We start from the raw sequence: 7,773 nt of genomic DNA, 5'->3' as shown, positions 1-7,773 counted from the left end.
TCTCCGCATCCGTGCATCCAGCAGTGGTCAGCTCCCTCCCAATCTTGCGGAGCCAATCATCTGCAATAATCGGCTCGGTGCTGCTAGAAAACACCGGCGGATTCAACATCAGAAAATGGGCTAGGTTGTCAACAGGGGGTGGTGGCGGTGGGTTGTTGTTGTTGTTGTTGTTGTTGTTGTTGTTGTTGTTGTTGTTGTTGTTGTTGTTGTTGTTGTTGTTGTTGTTGCTGTTGTTGTTGCTGTTGTTGTTGCTGTTGTTGTTGTTGTCGTTGTTGTTGCTGTTGTTATTATGGTGGTGGTTGTTGTTGTTGTTGTTGTTGTTGTTGTTGTTGTTGTTGTTGTTGTTGTTGTTGTTGTTGTTCTTGTTGTTGTTCTTGTTGTTGTTGTTGTTGTTGTTGTTGTTGTTGTTGTTGTTACCTTGGTTCTGTATCATCATCTGCATCAAGGCATTCTGCTGTTGGATCAACTGGGTGAGCTTCAGCGGGAAAGTGAATCCAGGGTCACGTCTCGGAGGCATCTGATGGGTTAGAGGGGGTGAGAAGACAGAATAGAATAAGGTCTATGAGAGATTTCACTACCCATATGCATATGAGGCAAATACGTTCAATTCACACCACTCAATATCAAACAAGATTCACACAAACAATCTAAACGACTATTACAAATCTATCGATTCTAACTACTTGGAGGAATACTACTAATAACAGGGTGGTCGTCTAGAAGTTTTGATCGGTGGAAGACTCTATAATGTCAACTCCAGCTTCGTCTTCATAATCATCATCACTGTCATCATCTACATCACTGTCTGTGTCGGTGTCGTCTAATATGATGTAGTTCCACGAACGTATATCCACTTCACGTTCTTGCTTTGGTTTCACCACGGGTATTCCTAGTCTCCTCCTCAGGTCTTCATGCTTCTCCAGTAGTATAGCAATTTCCTCTTCATATCCATCGCGTGTTGACTTGAGTTCGTCTTCTAGCTTGATATTCCTCTTCATCACCTTCTTGGTCTTCTTCATGATCGCGCACATCTGGTTCTCATACGATGAATGTGTTGAGCCATCTCCGGAATGTATGCTGCAATAGATCCATCATTCCTGGTACGAATCATCTCCCATTGCTCGTCTCGGCGTCCACATATCAGATAGACGGTGTCTTCAAGATCCTTGTGGTACACCTCACAAATATGTCCAAAAGTGATGTGGGCTTCCATGCTCTTTCCCAAGCTCCAAGTTGGTGCATCCAAGGTAAACTCAATGGGCTCGGTTTTTTGGTGCAAATGTCCTCCTAGGTACACAAACTTTGATCCTGCAGCGTTCCTCTTCTGGTAAAGTTGTGGTGAAGGTTCCGGTGAAGCTTGGTAGTCCGATGTTCAGGTACTTCGTGACTTCCTTCAAGTGGCATCTAAAAGGGGTGTCGTCGTTCGGCTGAGTGAACTTGTTCCTGGGGTCCGACATCTATAGAGTAGAAATAGATGAGGATTAGAAATGGGCAGAGAAGAGTATCATGTGACTTTTCCTAGTGGCCGCGTCTTACAGTCAGCGTGTGCTCTGATATCATCTTGTAGCGACCATGATCCCAATGGAATGAAGTCTCTGTGCTTAAGTGTCATCCATGGATCGGTATGCTGACACACAATCCTCGAGGGACTATAACAGAGTTCAATCACACACTTATAAATCTTGTCCTCACAAAGAGTATTTATTACACAAATAATATGGCTGAAGGCCATCTAAACAAAATAGTTGCGGAAGCTTCAAAGATAAATGAGTCCATCAAACTCCAACGGCATAGCTGAGTGTATGACAACGACCTAGCGCACCTTATTATTTGTCAGTAAAGTCTGCAACATGAGACGTTGTAGCCGTGTAGGTCAACACATGGAATATGCTGGCAGAGTTACACTTCAGAGCAAATGAATGCAAGAAACTATATCTACATGCATATTTGGCTGGTGGAGGCTCTAAGTTTAGTTTTTCATAAAACTAATTTTCCCTACAACAAAGGAATAGATTTTACTTACTACAAAGTTTATACCAATGATTCAGAAGGTTCCTCCAACTCAAATCCCACCATTAAACAAGTATCGTCATTTAACCCAATTCATTAATTAAAGAGTGATGGGATCAACATAAATATCCACTTCTAGATACTCAAATTGTCCATAATCGGGGACACGGGTAATCATGATTAGTTTGTACACTCTGCAGAGGTTTGCGCACTTTTCCCCACAAGACTCAATCTCCTCCGTTGAATTCCTCGCACTTCTTGTTGTTTTAGAAGCAGACGATCGAGAGATAGTCTTTCCGAAGGGGTCCCCTTAACCGATAGATAGGCCGGTACACCTACAATCCCCCTACATCTGCTAGCCTATCATGGAAAGGTTTCCCACAACTTACTCAACTATGCCAGAGCCCATAATGGCGTGTGGCTGCACACAGAAGTTTCTAGGCATGAAATATCGTATGATCCCTTTGATCCTGGGTGTAATTTTGTAGGGTAATCACATGCGTACTCCGGGATTCCCTTGGGCAAGCACTGGTTTCTCCAAGTGCTCGGGCAAGCCACTGGGTTCTCCAAGGTTCCCCAACCATTCCACCCAAATGTGTGTTAATGTTGCCACCTTAAAACTTTCCCTTAATTATTATTTCTCTCACAACTTCCATGAATATCATGAACCAATCCCCGTCTACGAGCATGGCTAAGCAATACATGAGCATAACATATATTCCCAGGGTGATCAAAGGTAATAGGTTCCTACCTCAAGTACTACAACCAATACACATGTTCCCAATCCTACTCATGCAAATCTTTGAGGGGCAAAACTAATGCATAGTAAAAAACTGGGTATTGAAAAGTATGACTAAAGTGTAACTTGCCTTGCTGATGATCGGAAAACTCTAGAGATTCGTAGTAACAAGCTTCGCACTCCGGAAAATCTAGCATAGACAAACAATAGCATACATAAGCACTAAAGCAAACGATGCAAAGAGAAATCAAAGAAAAGATCCAAAGAACTCGAAAACAAGCAAATAACTAAACTAAATAGAAAGAAATTAACAGCATTATATTTAATTGAATTAGATCTTAACATTAGTTACATGTGGTTAGCTATGATTTGCAAAAAGAATCAACTCAAACAGAGCTACGAAAATCAAGATACGAACAAAACAAGATCAAATTCAAATCTGAACTAAACTCAAGTTTTAAATTGTTAAAATCATGTTCAAGTTGGCTTACTAGATATATGAGATTTCTCTGAAGATTTTGGCATTGGTTTTGTCGAATTTGGACAAACGAGCAAAAAGTTGCGAGGGTTAAAGATCAGGGGCTAATCTGCGAAGAAAATATTCACGGATGGGTCCGTGGCCGAAAACTAAAAAGAAAAAGAAAAATCTACAGAATGAACATTCGCTACTGAACCTAATCTAATCAAACTGTTCGATACAGAAACTAAACGAACGAACGTTTGCTAAATAAACTAACTAAAACAATAAATGGGATCTAAAAGAAAACCAAAAAAACGGATCGGACCGGGTGTTTTTTACCGGTCATAGGGTTCGGGCAGTGGGGTGATGAGCTCGGCGTCGGCAAGGCAAATGGTGGCGACGGCTTGCGGGTGTGGGCGGAAAGGTGGCGGCGGGCTTCGGCGGCGGCGGTCAGCGACGACAGCGGCAGCTGCGGGCGGCGCCGGTGCAGGCGGTGAACTGCGGCGGTGCTCGGGGTGGAGAGGAGAGAGGGTCGGGGCGGCGGTGTTTAAGGAGGGGGGTGCGGCCGGCTTGGAGGAAAGGGCAGAGAGGTGACGGCGGAGTGGAGTCCGGGCCGGACTCTCGGTCGGCGGCGGCGGCGGCGCTCGGGACTCTGTCCCGAGCCGGACGAGCAAGGCGGCGGTGGCCTGGCCGGTTGGGCTCGGCTCCGCCCAGTTTGGTCGGCCCAAACTAGTTTTTTCAAAAAAATCAAGAGACAAAAACAAGCTAAAATAAATATAAATAAAGTCCTAAAAATACCAGAAAAATTCACGTAATAATATGGCATTATTAGTGACCTAGTGAACATTTTTCTGGGCCTAAGTGCCTAAACTAAAAACAACCATTATATTACTAATTACTCCGCTAATAAATAAATAAACTAGTGAATAAAATCAAATAGACTCTCCAAAAATTCAAAATTCAATTTCCATTATTTCATTGCTGATTTTGTAGAAGTCATTTTATCTTCTCTATTTATTTTAAAATAATTGGAAAAGAATTTTGAAAAACAATTTGATCCAATTACCAAATTTTGATAAATCAAAATTGGATTTTTTGTGAAACCTCCAACTCTCTCAAATTGGTCCTTGAGTTGCTTAAGGTCTCTTGGATCAAAAAGCACTAAAACAAAGCTACAAAAATGCATAAATCATGGATGCATATAATTGATCTATGAATACCATCCAAATTTAAAATTGGGATGTGACACATTAGCATGTTCTTTTATCCTAACAGGAAAAGGTGGTTTCTCAGTATAAGTAGTAGGGATAACTGGATCAACATTATAAGTAGTGGTTTCTTCCCTAGCTTCAATGGGTTCTAGTACTTTCACTTCAATGGGGCGATGATATTTAAACCACTTCTCCTAAGGGATATCAACATGGGTAGCAAATGATTCACAGAAAGAGGCTACTATATCAAAGTCAAGTCCATATTTAGTGCTAAAATTCTTAAAAGCATCGATATCCATAAAAGTTTTAACACAATCAAATTCAAGCTTTATACCTGACTCCTTACCTTTGTCGAGCTCCCAATACCCAAAGTTGAGTTTAATTCTTTCCAAGAGATCCCATTTGAATTCAATAGTTTTCTTCATAAAAGAACCAGTACAGGAGGTATCGAGGATGGATTGATCATTACGAGAAAGCCGAGCATAAAAAATTGGAATAATAATTTCTCTTTAGAGCTGATGGTTGAGGCATGAATATAATATTGAGTTAAGCCTCCCCCAAGATTGAGCGATACTTTCTCCTTCACGAGGCCAAAAAATTATATATATATAATTCTGATCATGATGAACCAGATGCATAGGATAAAATTTCTGATGAAATTCCAATTTCAATCGGTTGTAATTCCAAGATCCAATATCATCACATAGCCTATGCCATGTCAATGCCTTTCCCTTCAAAGATAAAGAGATGACCTTCCTCTTGACTTCATCTCCGGGTAAACCTGCAAGCTTAAATAATCCACAAACTTCATTCACAAAGATTAGATGCATATTAGGATGTAGTGTTCCATCTCCTGCATAAGGATTAGCTAGCAACTTCACTATCATACCCTAAGGAATTTCATAATAAATATTGTCAGTAGGTTTAGTAGGTTGAGGAGAAACTCTTTGTTCTTCTGGTCGGGGTGAAGATACCCTGAACAAGCCCCTCAAAGGATTAGTTTCCATAGTGACAAGTGACACTAAATTTCAGCACGTAATATAAATTTCTCCTTACCAAATTCCACTCACCAAAGGCGCTTCACTCCCAGGCAACGGTGCCAGAAAAGAGTCTTGATGACCCACAAGTATAGAGGCTCTATCGTAGTCCTTTTGATAAATAAGAGTGTCAAACCCAACGAGGAGCAAAAGGAAATGACAAGCGGTTTTCAACAAGGTATTCTCTGCAGGCACTGAAATTATCGGTAACAGATAGCTTTGTGATAAGATAATTCATAACGGTAACAAGTGACAAGTGTAACAAAGGTGCAGCAAGGTGTCTCAATAATTTTTATAGCAAAGGACAAGCCTGGACGAACTCTTATATAAAGCAAAGCTCTCCCGATGACACATGGGAATTATTATCAAGTTAGTTTTCATCATGCTCATATGATTCACGTTCGCTACTTTGATAATTTAATATGTGGGTGTACCGGTGCTTGGGTGTTGTCCTTACTTGGACAAGCCTCCCACTTACGATTAACCCCTCTCGCAAGCATCTGCAACTACAAAAGAAGAATTAATATAAATCTAACCATAGCATGAAACATGTGGATCCAAATCAGCCCCTTACGAAGCAACGCATAAACTAGTGTTTAAGCTCCTGTCACTCTAGCAACCCATCATCTACTTATTACTTCCCAATGCCTTCCCCTGGGCCCAAATCATGGTCAAGTGTCATGTAGTCGACGTTCACATAACACCACCAGAGGAAAGACAACATACATCTCATCAAAATATCGAACGAATACATAATTCACATGATTACTTATAACAAAACTTCTCACATGTCATCAGGAACAAACGTAACTACTCACAAATCATGTTCATGTTCAAGATCAGAGGGGTAATAAATATCATTAGGGATCTGAACGTATGATCTTCCACCAATTAAACCAACTAGCATCAACTACAAAGAGTAATCAACACTACTAGCAACCTACAGGTACCAATCGGAGGTTCTGAGGCAAAGATTGAATACAAGATATGAACTAGGGTTTGAGAGGAGATGGTGTTGGTGAAGATGTCGATGAAGATTGACCCTCACGTTGAGAGGACCATTGGTGATGACAATGGCTTCGATTTCCCCCTCACAGAGATAAGTTTCCCCGGCAGAATCGCTCTACTGGAGCTCTAGATTGCTCCTGCCCAGGTTCCACCTCGAGACGGCGGTACTTCCTCCCGAAAGCTCTTTTCTGATTTTTTTTTCTAGGTCAATACCCTCCATATAGCAGAAGATGGGAACCAGACGATGGCCAGGGGGGCCACAAGTCCTGGGGCACGCCCCCTAGGCTTGTGGTCACCTGGTGGGTCCCCTTCTATAGTTTCTTCGCGCAATATTTTTTATATATTCCAAAACAATTACCCGTTAAGTTTTAGGACATTTGGAATTGTGAAGAATAGGTATCTCAGATTTGCTCCTTTCTGGTCCAGAATTCCAGTTGTCGGCATTCTCCCTCTTCATGCAAGTCTTGTAAAATAAGAGAGAAAAGGCATAAGTATTGTACCATAATGTGAAATAACAGTCCATAATGCAATAAATATTAGCATAAAGACATGATGCAAAATGGACGTATCAACTGTCCACAACGCACAATTCCTCTTCCATCAGATTGTCACCATAGATAACTATATATAAGACAAAGAACTTTCAATAAGAAAATCTCATGTAAATACATATACTACAATCTTATTTCTATCAAATATGTTGATGCAATTACAATCTTATTATATCAAATGTGCTGATACGATATAAAGACAACAACAATACTTATGTTCTCATTACAACATCACAAATGGACATAGCTAAATATACCACTTAGGAGATTGTGGAACTAGTCAAACTCTCCAAACACGTCATTTGAGGTATACTCAGTCATCATGTTCCTTGTGTCAGTAGGGTCCTCTAGCTGATGGAGTGCCATGGTGTTGCTTGGTCTAGGAGGAACGTCCTACAAAATACCGGCTCCATTGGTGTTGTTTGGATGAAGGTTGAAGTTGGCTTTGAACCTCTTCCCTTGAGGTGCTCTGCATCCCTGGGATTGCTGGTACAGCAAAACCAGATGCTTTGGGATCTTTCACTTGTCAGTGGGGTGCGTGTAGCATCCACACTTGTTGCAAAACTGAGATTTATCATGCTTGGGCTTTGTAGTGCCTTTTCCCTTGTCTGAGTTCCTAGACCTCCTATTCCTATTACGCTTTCACTTGTTCTGGAAATTTGATTGATTGCCCCTAAAGGCACCATCAAACCTCTGTCTATTCGCGACATTCATTTGAACTTCAAGTAAAGGTTGTGCCCCAACTGGGTGTTGAGAG

Source organism: Triticum dicoccoides, chromosome 2B, assembly GCF_002162155.2.
Source record: "Triticum dicoccoides isolate Atlit2015 ecotype Zavitan chromosome 2B, WEW_v2.0, whole genome shotgun sequence".
Lineage (NCBI taxonomy): Eukaryota > Viridiplantae > Streptophyta > Magnoliopsida > Poales > Poaceae > Triticum > Triticum dicoccoides.
Note: the sequence above shows the minus strand (reverse complement) of the source record.